The sequence below is a fragment of the Erpetoichthys calabaricus genome, chromosome 13 (genome assembly GCF_900747795.2).
Source record: "Erpetoichthys calabaricus chromosome 13, fErpCal1.3, whole genome shotgun sequence".
NCBI lineage: Eukaryota > Metazoa > Chordata > Cladistia > Polypteriformes > Polypteridae > Erpetoichthys > Erpetoichthys calabaricus.
In genome coordinates, this window is record NC_041406.2 from 133,021,175 (window position 1) to 133,038,900 (window position 17,726).

A 17,726-nucleotide genomic window follows, 5' to 3' on the forward strand; every position below is an offset into this window, starting at 1 on the left:
TAGCAGTGAATCACACAGACTACTTCTTGAGCGGTCAAGACTTCAGACACGTTAGTATGCGACTTCTTAAAGGGGAGTAAATTTCAAAGTATGAATAAACTTAAGGGACCTACTGCTCAGGATGGCACGTGCTTTCTCATTCCACAACCACTTTCTTTAAATGTTTACACATTAAATTGGCTGGGAAAGTTGGTTCATTTTTGTACAAGTTTAATTATTTTGGTTTGTTTCAAAAACATACCTGCATTTTCAATTGTGCTGATGTTGTATTACTATTATATTTATCCATCCATTGTCCAACCCGCTGAATCCGAACACAGGGTCACGGGGGTCTGCTGGAGTCAATCCCAGCCAACACAGGGCACAAGGCAGGAACCAATCCTGGGCAGGGTGCCAACCCACCGCAGGACACTATTATATTTATTGTTAATATATCTCTTTCTGAAGAGATCAGCCAGCAAGCATACTGCTGTTCTTCCAGCTTCCTACTGTGTTTCCCAGACCTCCATCCAGGGCAGGAGTCTCTCTGGCTATCCAGCTGGACATGTAGGCCTATTAAGAACAGTGCCCCACCACAACCATTCCATTCAACTGCCCCTGTGCAAGGATCCCAAAAGGTTCAAAAATTGCTGACAGCCCCAGCAAACCCTTAAATAGACAAAGGACGCAGCAAACAGGAGGAATTAGAAATTAGCCAACCTGCTCCATACCAAATGCACCACGTACCACCGTCACTTCTTAATAAAGGATTCATGCCACCGAAATTTCAAATATGTCTCGGTTAAAGGAAGAGGATTTAAAGAAGTTTATGGAGAGAGAATGTTGAATTTTGCCACTTAGAGGATTGGCTTTGCTTTGCAGTGACCCTAAAGCTCGCCCTGGCATGGTAATGAAATATAACTGCTTGTGGTTAACAAAGGCAGCTTCATTCTCGCTTTCTGCCCTTATTGCAATATGAGTGCAGTGAAGTACCACAAAACCATTAATGTATGTTAGGAGAAGCGGACGCTGACGCAAATTGCCTTTTTATGTTGGTAAAACACAAAGAGAATGCCGCATAGAGACCAGGAAGACGTACACACGATCGTGTTTTCACCCGAAGAACAATAATTAAGAAAAGATTAGATAAAAATAAAGAAGTATACCTGCTGTTTCTTGACATAAAAGCAACATTTGATGCAGTGCCACAAAGATATACATGGGAAGCATTAGACTTAATGGAAGTCCCAGAAACATTAAATGTATTAATCAGAAATGTGTGTGGCAATAGTACGCTAAAATGGGCAAAGATTAAAGCAATGGAATATGGAAAAGGGTATTAAACATGTATATCGACTCAGTCCTCTACTATTCGTATTATATATGGCTTATATAATTAAAATGAGCCAGAAAGAAATTAGAAATGCAATCCTGGGATTCCATGAATTAAATCTGGCACTGCACAGGATCAGATATCTGTGGGTGAAAGATAAGTGAGCAACAGTTACAAAGGAAATTAATAACATGGAAGCTAGAAACAAAAGGTATTATAATAAATGCAGAGAAAAGTAAAGTAATGAAAATAACAAGGAAAGAACAAGAAGAGAAACAGCAAATGTGGATACAGATAGATGGAAAATACATACAAAACATATCAGTGTACGAGATCCAGAGAGAAATCATACTGTAAGTGAAAATGGAGAGATACAGTGGATGAAGAAATCAAACACAGAAACAGAATAAACATGGTAAATAATATACCATCAAATTAATAACTTAATAGGAGAGAATTAAATATAAAGAATAAGATGCATCAATATAAAAAATATATATACCCAAAAAATTATACATTACAGAGTCTTGGGCAATACTGGACACGCAAAGATCTAAAATAACAGCAGTTGAAATTAAGTATTGATGACATATTTAGAACAAAGACAGACAGGATAAGAAATAACACAATCTGTCAAGAGCTGGAAATGCAACCACTCATGGAATCCACAAAATTAAAAGAGCTACAGTGGTAGGGACATACAGAATAAATAGGATGAGTGAAACAAGGTAACTGAAGTAGGTGTCTGGAATAAAGAATGAGGGACAAAGACTGAAAACGGTATGAGAAGAAAACATCAAAGACACAGTCAGAAAGAGGGGGACGACCACAGAACAAGTGAAGATCCTACCAAAAGAGAGGATAAAATATAATCTTTAGCTCAAGACCCCAACACCGTAAGGTATAATGGGAGGAGATTAAGTCATTGTGGGGAAAAAATGTTTAATGTATGCACACCCACAGCATATGAAAACTGAATATAGCACCTCGTTGATTGGCTAATGGCTACCAGAACAGCGGGCATGATGGAGTGAGGTTTAGCGCAGATATCTCCTGACCTGTCCACCAGTTCGCTGAGAACTGACAACAGGTAGTCTATATAAACTGATGAAAAACCAAAAAAAGTTATTCAGTGCTAATACACAGAATCGATCCTCTTAAAAAGGAAGTAAAATGCAGTCCATACATCATAATTATCACTTTTGAGGTATAATGTTTGTCACGTTGACGCACATTCTAATGACAGCTTGGTGATACGAATTCTAGACGTGAATCATCAAGTAGCTGGCTTGGCTGCATTTCCCAGTTTCTTTGAAATGTTGGATACAGATGGGTCAGAGCTGCTATAAATATGCACAAGTTCTCCGATCAAGTTTTCTTTTATACATCCTGATTTTTGCACGAAAAATTACATATGCACATTTCGGGCCTCCTTTTGTGCAAACACAAGTTTTCTAAATCTGCCCCTGGGTTGTACACTGGCCATAATGGGAGCGAGAATCGTCTTAGCGAGATTAAACATTTGTAAAGCTACAGATTGAAATGGCATCTCAAGAGACACACAAGTGCAAGTGTTGATCAGATGTTAGGCACCTTCTCTGAAACCTTCATCATGTCTCAGCACAGAGTCTCCATATAGTTTAGGACAACCACCATTGCTCCAGTACTAAAGAAACCTCACATGCCTGATGGACTTATATTTTATATACTGTATAATAATATACAAGTTATCAATTATTTATTTTAATAAGTAACAATTACTTATTAATTAAATAAATAATTCATTATAATGTACTTTGAGTGGCTGATCGTAACATAAATGTCTCACCACAATTATCCATCCATCCATCCATTGTCTCCCGCTTATCCGAGGTCGGGTCGCGGGGGCAGCAGCTTGAGCAGAGATGCCCAGACTTCCCTCTCCCCGGCCACTTCTTCTAGCTCTTCCGGGAGAATCCCAAGGCGTTCCCAGGCCAGTCGAGAGACATAGTCCCTCCAGCGTGTCCTGGGTCTTCCCCGGGGCATCCTCCCGGTTGGACGTGCCCGGAACACCTCACCAGGGAGGCGTCCAGGAGGCATCCTGATCAGATGCCCGAGCCACCTCATCTGACTCCTCTCGATGCGGAGGAGCAGCGGCTCTACTCTGAGCCCCTCCCGGATGACTGAGCTTCTCACCCTATCTTTAAGGGAAAGCCCAGACACCCTGCGGAGGAAACTCATTTCAGCCGCTTGTATTCGCGATCTCGTTCTTTCGGTCACTACCCATAGCTCATGACCATAGGTGAGGGTAGGAACATAGATCGACTGGTAAATTGAGAGCTTCGCCTTGCGGCTCAGCTCCTTTTTCACCACGACAGACCGATGCAGAGCCCACATTACTGCGGATGCCGCACCGATCCGCCTGTCGATCTCACACTCCATTCTTCCCTCACTCGTGAACAAGACCCCGAGATACTTGAACTCCTCCACTTGGGGCAGGATCTCGCTACCAACCCTGAGAGGGCACTCCACCCTTTTCCGGCTGAGGACCATGGTCTCGGATTTGGAGGTGCTGATTCTCATCCCAGCCGCTTCACACTCGGCTGCGAACCGATCCAGAGAGAGCTGAAGATCACAGCCTGATGAAGCAAACAGGACAACATCATCTGCAAAAAGCAGTGACCCAATCCTGAGCCCACCAAACCGGACCCCCTCAACACCCTGGCTGCGCCTAGAAATTCTGTCCATAAAAGTTATGAACAGAATCGGTGACAAAGGGCAGCCCTGGCGGAGTCCAACTCTCACTGGAAACGGGTTCGACTTACTGCCGGCAATGCGGACCAAGCTCTGGCACCGATCGTACAGGGACTGAACAGCCCTTATCAGGGGGGCCGGTACCCCATACTCTTGGAGTACCCCCCACAGGATTCCCCGAGGGACACGGTCGAATGCCTTTTCTAAGTCCACAAAACACATGTAGACTGGTTGGGCAAACTCCCATGCACCCTCCAGGACCCTGCTAAGGGTATAGAGCTGGTCCACTGTTCCGCGACCAGGACGAAAACCACACTGTTCCTCCTGAATCCGAGGCTCGACTATCCGACGGACCCTCCTCTCCAGGACCCCTGAATAGACTTTTCCAGGGAGGCTGAGGAGTGTGATCCCTCTGTAGTTGGAACACACCCTCCAATCCCCCTTCTTAAAGAGGGGGACCACCACCCCGGTCTGCCAATCCAGAGGCACTGTCCCTGATGTCCATGCGATGTTGCAGAGGCGTGTCAGCCAAGACAGTCCTACAACATCCAGAGCCTTGAGGAACTCCGGGCGTATCTCATCCACCCCCGGGGCCCTGCCACCAAGGAGTTTTTTGACCACCTCGGTGACCTCAGTCCCAGAGATGGGGGAGCCCACCTCTGAGTCCCCAGGCTCTGCTTCCTCATTGGAAGGCATGTTAATGGGATTGAGGAGATCTTCGAAGTATTCCCCCCACCGACCCACAACGTCCCGAGTCGAGGTCAGCAGCGCACCATCCCCACCATATACAGTGTTGACACTGCACTGCTTCCCCTTCCTGAGACGCCGGATGGTGGACCAGAATCTCCTCGAAGCCGTCCAAAAGTCGTTCTCCATGGCCTCCCCAAACTCCTCCCACGCCCGAGTTTTTGCCTCAGCAACCACCAAAGCCGCATTCCGCTTGGCCTGCCGGTACCTATCAGCTGCCTCCGGGGTCCCACAGGACAAAAGGGTCCTGTAGGACTCCTTCTTCAGCTTGACGGCATCCTTCACCGCCGGTGTCCACCAGCGGGTTCGGGGATTGCCGCCACGACAGGCACCGACCACCTTACGGCCACAGCTCCGGTCAGCTGCCTCAACAATAGAGGCACGGAACATGGCCCATTCGGACTCAATGTCCCCCACCTCCCTCGGGATGTGGTCGAAGTTCTGCCGGAGGTGGGAGTTGAAGCTACTTCTGACAGGGGGCTCTGCCAGACGTTCCCAGCAGACCCTCACAACACGTTTGGGCCTACCACGCCTGACCGGCATCCTCCCCCACCATCGAAGCCAACTCACCACCAGGTGGTGATCAGTGGACAGCTCCGCCCCTCTCTTCACCCGAGTGTCCAAGACATGTGGCCGCAAGTCCGACGACACGAGCACAAAGTCGATCATCGAACTGAGGCCTAGGGTGTCCTGGTGCCAAGTGCACATATGAACACCCCTATGCTTGAACATGGTGTTCGTTATGGACAATCCGTGACGAGCACAGAAGTCCAATAACAAAACACCGCTCGGGTTCAGATCAGGGGGGCCATTCCTCCCAATCACGCCCTTCCAGGTCTCACTGTCATTGCCCACGTGAGCATTGAAGTCTCCCAGCAGAACGAGGGAGTCCCCAGAAGGTATGCCCTCTAGCACCCCCTCCAGGGACTCCAAAAAGGGTGGGTACTCCGAACTGCTGTTTGGTGCATACGCACAAACAACAGTTAGGACCCGTCCCCCCACCCGAAGGCGAAGGGAGGCTACCCTCTCGTCCACCGGGGTAAACCCCAATGTACAGGCTCCAAGTTGGGGGGCAATAAGTATACCCACACCTGCTCGGCGCCTCTCACCGGGGGCAACTCCAGAGTGGTACAGAGTCCAGCCCCTCTCAAGGAGATTGGTTCCAGAGTCCAAGCTGTGCGTCGAGGTGAGTCCGACTATATCTAGCCGGAACCTCTCAACTTCGCGCACTAGCTCAGGCTCCTTCCCCTTCAGAGAGGTGACATTCCACGTCCCAAGAGCCAGTTTCTGTAGCCGAGGATCGGACCGCCAAGGTCCCCGCCTTCGGCCACCACCCAACTCACACTGCACCCGACCTCCTTGGCCCCTCCCATAGGTGGTGAGCCCATGGGAAGGGGGACCCACGTTGCCTCTTCGGGCTGTGCCCGGCCGAGCCCTATGGGTGCAGGCCCGGCCACCAGGCGCTCGCCATCGAGCCCCACCTCCAGGCCTGGCTCCAGAGTGGGGCCCCGGTGACCCGCGTCCGGGCAAGGGAAAACGCCGTCCAAAATTGTTTTTCTTCATAGGAGGTTTGTTTAACCGCTCTTTGTCTCATCCCTCACCTAGGACCAGTTTGCCTTGGGTGGCCCTACCAGGGGCATAAAGCCCCGGACAACAGAGCTCCTAGGATCATTGGGACACGCAAACCCCTCCACCACGATAAGGTGACGGTTAAAGGAGGGGCACCACAATTATATATATATATATATATATATTACATACACACACATATAGATTTGATCCTTTTTAAACCATGTCTAATCAATTCAGTTTGCCACAGGTAAACTTCAGTCAAGTTCTAAACACATTTCAAGGGTAAATAAAGCAATTTGGAGTGCCACAGCAAAGAATCTGCATCTAATATCTATAATAAAATATGAATGTGTGTGTGTGTCTGGTCTCACCAAACAATCGGATTGGTCAGTTGCACTGAAGTTACTCAGTCAAAAGGCATTTCAGACAGGAAGTGCTGGGCAAGAGAGCTTGGCACACATGTGGTTACAGAGGAAAGGTGTAGGGGGAATGCTGAGAGATACCCTGAAACACAGAATGTATTTGCAAGAATAAAAATGTTTTCACAGTGGGTCACAGGGGCCCTTCTACCATTGATGGTAGTAAAAACTAGATAGGAGGCGAGCAAGATGCCTTGAAATGACGGAGTCTGAGAAGCAGGCTTGACATAATCAGGAAAGAAAACTGAGCAGAAAAGGCTGAGACATGCAAAGATGACAAAGAAAAGTATAAGACAAATGCCGAAGGAACACACATTAAGAGATATACTGTAGCTAGCGGTTATATAAATGAGAACCTTCAGTTTTTGATTTTTAATATATTTGCAAATTTTTCTGATTGATGGTAAAAAAATTGGCAACTTTTTCACTTTAAAATGTAATCTACAACTTAAGTACGCAGAAAGTGAAGGAGTCTGACATAACTACTTACTGAATTAAATAACATATTGAAGCAAAAAGAACTTATACACAATATTTTAAGTAAACACTAATCTGTTTTCATTGGCAATTAGTTATCCTTGGTTTTCTGTTTTAAGAACCTTAACAGTTGTTCTAGACCAAGCAACATATGCTTTGGCGATGATACATAGATATCAAAAATATAAAAAGTTTGTCTAACAATGGAGACAGAGAAAATGGCATATTTAACTGCTCAGTGAAAAATAATACGAAAATGAATTTAGTATAAACAGACATATCTGCAACAGCCTTTAAATCTGGAATCTTTACACAGGTTGTCCACATTTGAATTTCTGCTGTGTTTATTACCATTAATTACCTTTATGCTACATGCCGCTTTAGAATAAACATCCATCCATCCATGTTCCAACCCGAACACAGGGTCACGGGGGTCTGCTGGAGCCAATCCCAGCCAACACTGGGCACAAGGCAGGAACCAATCCTGGGCAGGGTGCCAACCCACCGCAGTAGAATATACCTGCAAGATTGAAATCTGTGCTAAAGCTAAAATGTCTTTCACAATCACTTATGTTCCCTAACCAGACTGACTGATACCCCTGAAGTTTAATTGACTTGGTGTTAGACTGTGTTGATTAAATGTTACCTTAATTTTTTTTTGAGCAGTATGTAATATATATATAAACACAATAAATAAATATTATATATATAGTGAAGATATAAACAACACTGGAACACTAATAAAGGTTTGGGACACCATCCCGTATACTACAGGTCACTGATGAGTCAACAGCACTGAAATTAGTGTTATAACAAACTTCAATCAAAGACAAATGATAGTTGCAAACAAGGGGGAATTTATAGCAGACGGACAGGAAATGACATACAGTAATCCCTCCTCCATCGCGGGGGTTGCGTTCCAGAGCCACCCGCGAAATAAGAAAATCCGCGAAGTAGAAACCATATGTTTATATGGTTATTTTTATATTGTCATGCTTGGGTCACAGATTTGCGCAGAAACACAGGAGGTTGTAGAGAGACAGGAACGTTATTCAAACACTGCAAACAAACATTTGTCTCTTTTTCAAAAGTTTAAACTGTGCTCCATGACAAGACAGAGATGACAGTTCTGTCTCACAATTAAAAGAATGCAAACATATCTTCCTCTTCAAAGGAGTGCGTGTCAGGAGAGAGAGGAAAGCAAACAAATCAATAGGGCTGTTTTAAGTATGCGAAGCACCGCCGGTACAAAGCTGTTGAAGGCGGCAGCTCACACCCCCTCGGTCAGGAGCAGCGAGAGAGAGATAGAGAAACAAAGTCAAAAATCAATACGTGCCCTTTGAGCTTTTAAGTATGCGAAGCACCGTGCAGCATGTCCTTCAGGAAGCAGCTGCACACAGAAGGTAGCAACGTCCCTATCGTCTAGGTGTGCGAACAGCCCCCCTACGTCAGCGCAAGAGAGAGAGAGAGAGAAAGTAAGTTGGGTAGCTTCTCAGCCATCTGCCAGTAGCATCCCTTGTATGAAATCAACTGGGCAAACCTACTGAGGAAGCATGTACCAGAAATTAAAAGACCCATTGTCCGCAGAAACCCGCGAAGCAGCGAAAAATCCACGATATATATTTAAATATGCTTACATATAAAATCCGCGATGGAGTGAAGCCGCGAAAGGCGAAGCACGATATAGCGAGGGATCAGTGTATACAGCTAATGATGAAACAGGGGAAAGACGGAAGTGAGGTCATCAGGACTGGACCAGATGTGAAGTCATCTTGGGGCATCTGATCACTGGAACCCAGAAGAGGCTTGTTACAGTATTTATGTGACTATAGAGCCGAGTTCCAAAAGGTAAGTGTCTCGATCTTCTTTTTTCCTGCTGAATAAGAGAGAGAGGCTTTAGTGTTCTGTGTCAAATCCCCTCAGTTGTGGTATTCATGCTGCGTCAAGCTTGTTGGCTGCCCCCTATTCATGTGTGTGTCACTAACTAAATCTCTCTCTCTATATTATATACATATATATATATATACATAAACATATATATATACATATATACACACACACACACAGTACTGTGCAAAAGTTTTAGGCAGGTGTGAAAAAATACTGTAAACAAAGAATGTTTTCAAAAATGGAAGTGTTAATCATTTATTTTCATCAATCAACAAAATGCAGTGAATGAACAAAAGAGAAATCTAAATCAAATCAATATTTGGTGTGGCCACCCTTTGCCTTCAAAACAGCATCAATTCTTCTAGGTACACTTGCACACAGTTTTTGAAGGAACTCAACTGGTAGGTTGTTCCAAACATCTTGGAGAACTAACCACAGATCTTCTGTGGATGTAGGCTTCCTCACATCCCTCTGTCTCTTCATGTAATCCCAGACACACTCGATGATGTTGAGATCAGGGCTCTGTGGGGGCCATACCATCACTTCCAGGACTTCTTGTTCTTCTTTACGCTGAAGATAGTTCTTAATGACTTTGGATGTATGTTTGGGGTCGTTGTCCTGCTGCAGAATAAATTTGGGGCCAATCATACACCTCCCTGATGGTATTGCATGATGGATAAGTATCTGCCTGTATTTCTCAGCATTGAGAACACCATTAATCCTGACCAAATCTCCAACTCCATTTGCAGAAATGCAGCCCCAAACGTTCAAGGAACCTCCACCATGCTTCACTGTTGCTTGCAGACACTCATTATTGTACCGCTCTCCAGCCCTTCGACGAACAAACTGCCTTCTGCTACATTCAAATATTTCAAGTTTTGTCTCATCAGTCCAGAGCACCTGCTGCCATTTTTCTGCACCCCAGTTCCTATGCTTTTGTGCATACTTGAGTTGCTTGGCCTTGTTTCCACATCGGAGGTATGGCTTTTTGGCTGCAACTCTTCCATGAAGACCACTTCTGGCCAGACTTCTCCTGACAGTAGATGGGTATACCTGGGTACCACTGGTTTCTACCAGTTCTGTGCTGATGGCACTGCTGGACATCTTCCGATTTCGAAGGGTAATAAGCTTGATGTGTCTTTCATCTGCTGCACTAAGTTTCCTTGGCCGACCACTGCGTCTACGATCCTCAACGTTGCCCGTTTCTTTGTTCTTCTTCAAAAGAGGTTGAACAACACATCTTGAAACCCCAGTCTGCTTTGAAATCTTTGTCTGGGAGAGACCTTGCTGATGCAGTATAACTACCTTGTGTCTTGTTGCTGTGCTCAATCTTGCCATGACATGAAACTGTCTTCCACAACCTCACCTTGGTAGCAGAGTTTGGCTGTTCCTCACCCAGTTTTAAGCCTCCTACACAGCTGTTTCTGTTTCAGTTTCAGTTAATGACTGTGTTTCAACCTACGTGTGACATTGATGATCATTAGCACCTGTTTGGTATAATTGGTTGAACAGACACCTGACTATAATCCTACAAAATCCCTGACTTTGTGCAAGTGTACCTATAAGAATTGATGCTGGTTTGAAGGCAAAAGGTAGTAACACCAAATATTAATTTGATTTAGAGTTTTCTTTTGTTTGCTCACTTTGCATTTTGTAAATTGATAACAATAAACAATCATTATTTATATTTCTGAAAGCATTCTTTGTTTACAGCATTTTTTCACACCTGCCTAAAACCTTTGCACAGTACTGTATATATATATTATATATATATATATATATATATATATATATATATATATATATATATATTTAAAAATAAGACATACATATTACATACTGAAAAAATTTAAAGGAACATTTAATCATCTCAGTCTAACACCAAGTCAGTTAAGCTTCAGAGGTATCAGTCTATCTAGTTAGAGAACATAAGTGACCGTGAATCAACTTCACCTGCTTTGGTGCAAAGAAACTGACAACAGGCACAATGAAGAGGCAACAGCAAGACCACCCTGAAAAAGGGAATGATTTTGCAGGTGGTGGTCAAAGACAATTGCCCTTTCCGTATCCTTCCTGACTGATTCTTCTCTAGTTTTACGTTTTGCTAGTGCCCTTGTCAAAACTGCTAGCATAAGGTGGTACCTGCAGCCAATTGAGATCGCACAGGTATCCCAGCTTCTTCAGGATGGCACATCTATATGTGCTGCTGAAAAAAGGTTTGCTGCATCTCCCAGCACAGTCAAGAGCTTGGAGAAGATACCAGGAGACAGGCTGCTACACCAGGAGAGCTGAACAGGGCTGTAGAAGGGCATCAACCAAGCTGCAAGACCAGAATTTGCCCCTTTGCGTTAGAAGTAACAGGATGAGCCCTGCCAGAGCCCTTCAAAATGACCTCTAGCTGGCTACTGGTGTGCATGTTTCTGACCAAACTGTCAAACAGACTCCATGAGAGTGGAACCTGTGCTCATAGCTCATCACTTTGCAGGTAAATTGGCATTTGTCAGAGAATACACAAGTGGCAGCTCTGCCATTGGCACCCCATTCTTTTCATTAATGAGTGCGGGTTGACACTGAGCACATGTGTCAGACCTTACGCTGCTGCAGGACAGTGCCTAGCCTCAAGAGCCCATTGTGTGTAGGCAGTTCCTGTATGATGAAGACACATTCCCCCAGACCTGAATCTAACTGAGAACTTCTGGGACGTTATGAATTTGCGCATTGATACTGCCAAGTAACGTCACAGTCTGTCCAGGAGTGAACTGATGCCCTGATCCAGGTCTGGGAGGAGATCCCACAGGACAACATCTGCCATCTCATCAGGAGTATGCCCAGATTTTGTCAGGAATGCGTGGGCCATACACACTCCTGAGTCACATTATGAGTTGGATCAGCCTGCAAGTTCAATTTTTGGTGTTGAGTCCAGCCCTCAATGGGTTGGCGATTTTGGTTTCCATTGACCATTGTTACATCATTTTGTTCTCAATTAATTACACAATATTACTTAGTAAAGATTTTCCACTTTAATATTTAATTCTTTGAAATCAGATGTGTGATTCAAGTTTTCCCTTAAATTTTTTTTGAGCAGTGTATATTTACCAGCAACGACGGAGTCAGTAGTAATATGAGATGGCATTCTGTATTTAAATTAGCAACTTCAACCTCCTCCTTCGGTGCCAGCGGCAGACGATTCTATAAAAATTGCAAGACTGTCACACTGACAAGTTATCATTCTGGTGTGTTTCAAGCACACTGTCTTTGAAGAACAGTAAATACCTAAATGACCAATGGAATACACAATGATCCATCAGGAGACGATATTATATACTTCTTCCATTAACTGTAGTATTTATATATCCAAAGTTACTATTTTAAAGAATGTAGCCATATATGTTGGCCCTTTATTTCCATACTAAACATTGTGTTTCAGATGGGCTATACTATTCTCTCTGCTTTGATTAATACAAAATGTGTTTTACAGCTGCTGGGCCTTTATACGCTAAAGCATCTTTATCTTCTTTAGTTCCTTATCCTCCCCTATTCAGTTTCTCTTCTTAGTAATCCTCGTGTGACACTTGGTGCCACTGCTCCACTGCAGAGTTGTGTGCCTGCTTATAGAATAGACATCTCCGATAAGGGAGCACTGGATCATGGGGCAGAAGAGTCCTTTCATCAGATTGACTGACTCAGCTGCAGAATAGCCAACTTGGCCGAGGTCTGCAGGACTCTGACGTTGTCTGGCTTCTCGGACTCCTTGTCTACAATCTGGCAATGCTTATACAATAACTGATGGATAAATACTTTTTATTTTCATTTAATTAATTTCTACTTTGTTTTTGGCCGTATCCTTATGTGATAGTTCTGTATTTAGCGAGTGGTATAATCTTTAATTTGTCTTGAGAGTTGGTGGAGCTGTTGTATACTGTATGATTGTTCAATAATGCTTTTGTCGATTACTTTATGTTCAGGTATTGATTGCTATGGTCTGCGTCTTTTGGGATGTACGAGATCCTGAGGGAAGGGTGTGGTTTAAAAAACACACTGCATGGAGAGTTGGTTAAACAGGGTTCAAAATAAACAGCATTTAAAACGTGTGTCGCTACTTCAGCCTAAAGAACATTACAGCAGCGCTCTGCATCTGCACTTGCTGTGGAATGATGTACAAGAATAAAGTAAAGTAGTTTGTACCATTGGATTGGATTGTTGAGATGAAAGATTGGGGAAGAAGATTACTTGTGTTCTGTTTCGTGTGTTGTATTTACCCCATTTTTTGACACCCATTGCACACCCAACTTGAATTCTTCCATTTTTTTTCTCCACAAGGGTTCTTTTGGGGAATTTCTTTTCTAACAGAGTCAAGGCTGGGGGCTGTCAAAACCAGGGCCTGTTGAAGTCCATTGAGGCATTCCTTGTGTAATTTTGGGCTATACAAAAAATAATTGTAGTTGGTTTTTAGTATTTGGCACTGAGAGCCCAGGCTGTTTGTATTTCAGATTGTTTGAAATAACAGATGTCCATTGGAACCGCTCCAGCGGTGGTCTAAGTGGTCACTAAAAGAAAATTCCCCAGCACCTCACATACATTATATGCTGTATAATTACACATACAGTGGTGTGAAAAACTATTTGCCCCCTTCTTGATTTCTTATTCTTTTGCATGTTTGTCACACAAAATGTTTCTGATCATCAAACACATTTAACCATTAGTCAAATATAACACAAGTAAACACAAAATGCAGTTTTTAAATGATGGTTTTTTATTATTTAGGGAGAAAAAAAATCCAAACCTACATGGCCCTGTGTGAAAAAGTAATTGCCCCCTTGTTAAAAAATAACCTAACTGTGGTGTATCACACCTGAGTTCAATTTCCGTAGCCACCCCCAGGCCTGATTACTGCCACACCTGTTTCAATCAAGAAATCACTTAAATAGGAGCTGCCTGACACAGAGAAGTAGACCAAAAGCACCTCAAAAGCTAGACATCATGCCAAGATCCAAAGAAATTCAGGAACAAATGAGAACAGAAGTAATTGAGATCTATCAGTCTGGTAAAGGTTATAAAGCCATTTCTAAAGCTTTGGGACTCCAGTGAACCACAGTGAGAGCCATTATCCACAAATGGCAAAAACATGGAACAGTGGTGAACCTTTCCAGGAGTGGCCGGCCGACCAAAATTACCCCAAGAGCGCAGAGACGACTCATCCGAGAGGTCACAAAAGACCCCAGGACAACGTCTAAAGAACTGCAGGCCTCACTTGCCTCAATTAAGGTCAGTGTTCACGACTCCACCATAAGAAAGAGACTGGGCAAAAACGGCCTGCATGGCAGATTTCCAAGATGCAAACCACTGTTAAGCAAAAAGAACATTAGGGCTCGTCTCAATTTTGCTAAGAAACATCTCAATGATTGCCAAGACTTTTGGGAAAATACCTTGTGGACTGATGAGTCAAAAGTTGAACTTTTTGGAAGGCAAATGTCCCGTTACATCTGGCGTAAAAGGAACACAGCATTTCAGAAAAAGAACATCATACCAACAGTAAAATATGGTGGTGGTAGTGTGATGGTCTGGGGTTGTTTTGCTGCTTCAGGACCTGGAAGGCTTGCTGTGATAGATGGAACCATGAATTCTACTGTCTACCAAAAAATCCTGAAGGAGAATGTCCGGCCATCTGTTCGTCAACTCAAGCTGAAGCGATCTTGGGTGCTGCAACAGGACAATGACCCAAAACACACCAGCAAATCCACCTCTGAATGGCTGAAGAAAAACAAAATGAAGACTTTGGAGTGGCCTAGTCAAAGTCCTGACCTGAATCCAATTGAGATGCTATGGCATGACCTTAAAAAGGCGGTTCATGCTAGAAAACCCTCAAATAAAGCTGAATTACAACAATTTTGCAAAGATGAGTGGGCCAAAATTCCTCCAGAGCGCTGTAAAAGACTCATTGCAAGTTATCACAAACGCTTGATTGCAGTTATTGCTGCTAAGGGTGGCCCAACCAGTTATTAGGTTCAGGGGGCAATTACTTTTTCACACAGGGCCATGTAGGTTTGGATTTTTTTTTCTCCCTAAATAATAAAAACCACCATTTACAAACTGCATTTTGTGTTTACTTGTGTTATATTTGACTAATGGTTAAATGTGCTTGATGATCAGAAACATTTTGTGTGACAAACATGCAAAAGAATAAGAAATCAGGAAGGGGGCAAATAGTTTTTCACACCACTGTACAATTAGAATACAATTTATAAGTAGGATCCAAAGTCACAAAAGAAAAACACAGCTTGACCATAGCAGATAGTTTTTAGATAATGTATATATGACCACTGTAAAGGATAATCGTTACATCTGACATGTCATTGAAGTTTTCATGGAAGTGTTGTTGAGCTCCATCTTCAGCAGATGCTACTGTAGGTCCTCAATGAAAGACTTCTTGCAGTCTGGTGGCCACAGCTGTAGCAAAAGCAGCAGCCCCTCCTCACCCGCCCGATTAAAAGCATTACTAGAACTTCTGTTCAGTTCTTTTCACTCGATTGCTGGCTACAAACGTGCTTAACATCTTCTTAATAGCGGTCACCACATGGTCAAAGGACACGTGTGTACAACGTTGCCAAAGCCATCGTCTTTACTGGGGGGTGGGGAAGCAATGCGTCTAAGAGAGGATGCAACTCACTTAACAAAAGTTTAGTTTTATAGCTGCCCTTGACAGCTTTGTGTGTGTAAGTAAAAGTTTTTCATTTGGTGTCCAGCTGCACACATCATTTAAACATGAACGGTTATCTGCTTTTAAAATACAGATGAACAAAACTGCACGTACTTGAATCCTTTTAGGCGCACGTGAAGGGATGTAGGATGACGTCAGTGGCACAAGGCTGGACCGTTCTTGGAAGGGATTGGATGGCATTCAGGGTCTCTCTCGACGAAGGGCTCTCTGCAAGCCGTTTAACCCGCCACCTGTCCACTTCCTTTTAGAGTCGCTTGCTGGTGCAGCAAGAAGGGAAAAGCCAGTGAAGTTTTGGAAATTGTGTTTTTGCGGCTTTATTGAAGAATGGCAAGTACAAATTACAAATGCTGCTTAAGCAGGTGTGAGAAGAGACCACTGCTGTCTTATGACAGCTCGCTTCTATAAAGGAATGAGTGCACACGTGACATCAGCTGACAGGGACACCAGATAATAAGAGCATGGTGAGAATTGAGTGCAGGGGCAGCTGAAGGCAAGAGCCATAGATGCAGTCCAGACAGGCAGTGAGATCATTATGGATGTGAGCATGTTGTGCTGGACAAGAATGAGCCACTACTACTAGTAATAGGCTTGGATTCACTTGCAACTACTTCATTAATAGGATGTGAAGTGTGTTCAGATTAACTGGATTAAATTAACAGATTTAGGGATTGCGTTAAAAAACATTAATCACAGAAATTCTGAATGTTAATCACATCGCACATATATATACTGTATATACAGTGCATCCGGAAAGTATTCCCAGCGCATCACTTTTTCCACATTTTGTTATGTTACAGCCTTATTCCAAAATGGATTAAATTCATTTTTTTCCACAGAATTCTACACACAACACCCCATAATGACAACGTGAAAAAAGTTTACTTGAGGTTTTTGCAAATTTATTAAAAATAAAAAAACTGAGAAATCCCATGTCCATAAGTATTCACAGCCTTTGCTCAATACTTTGTTGATGCACCTTTGGCAGCAATTACAGCCTCAAGTCTTTTTGAATATGATGCCACAAGCTTGGCACACCTATCCTTGGCCAGTTTCGCCCATTCCTCTTTGCAGCACCACTCAAGCTCCATCAGGTTGGATGGGAAGCGTTGGTGCACAGCCATTTTAAGATCTCTCCAGAGATGTTCAATCGGATTCAAGTCTGGGCTGTGGCTGGGCCACTCAAGGACATTCACAGAGTTGTCCTGAAGCCACTCCTTTGATATCTTGGCTGTGTGCTTAGGGTCGTTGTCCTGCTGAAAGATGAACCATCGCCCCAGTCTGAGGTCAAGAGCGCTCTGGAGCAGGTTTTCATCCAGGATGTCTCTGTACATTGCTGCAGTCATCTTTCCCTTTATCCTGACTAGTCTCCCAGTCCTTGCTGCTGAATAACATCCCCACAGCAAGATGCTGCCACCACCATGCTTCACTGTAGGGATGGTATTGGCCTGGTGATGAGCGGTGCCTGGTTTCCTCCAAACGTGACGCCTGGCATTCACACCAAAGAGTTCAATCTTTGTCTCAGCAGACCAGAGAAGTTTCTTTCTCATGGTCTGAGAGTCCTTCAGGTGCCTTTTGGCAAACTCCAGGTGGGCTGCCATGTGCCTTTTACTAAGGAGTGGCTTCCGTCTGGCCACTCTACCATACAGGCCTGATTGGTGGATTGCTGCAGAGATGGTTGTCCTTCTGGAAGGTTCTCCTCTCTCCACAGAGGACCTCTGGATCTCTGACAGAGTGACCATCGGGTTCTTGGTCACCTCCCTGACTAAGGCCCTTCTCCCCCGATTGCTCAGTTTAGATGGCCGGCCAGCTCTAGGAACAGTCCTGGTGGTTTTGAACTTCTTCCACTTACGGATGATGG

At 44.0% G+C, this 17,726-nt stretch overlaps 1 protein-coding gene across 2 annotated transcripts in view; it reads left to right on the plus strand.

Annotated features, from left to right (window-relative positions):
• LOC127529990 (uncharacterized) overlaps nt 1-17,726 on the plus strand; it is a 798,609-nt gene that overhangs the window by 30,689 nt on the left and 750,194 nt on the right. The window lies entirely within an intron of this gene.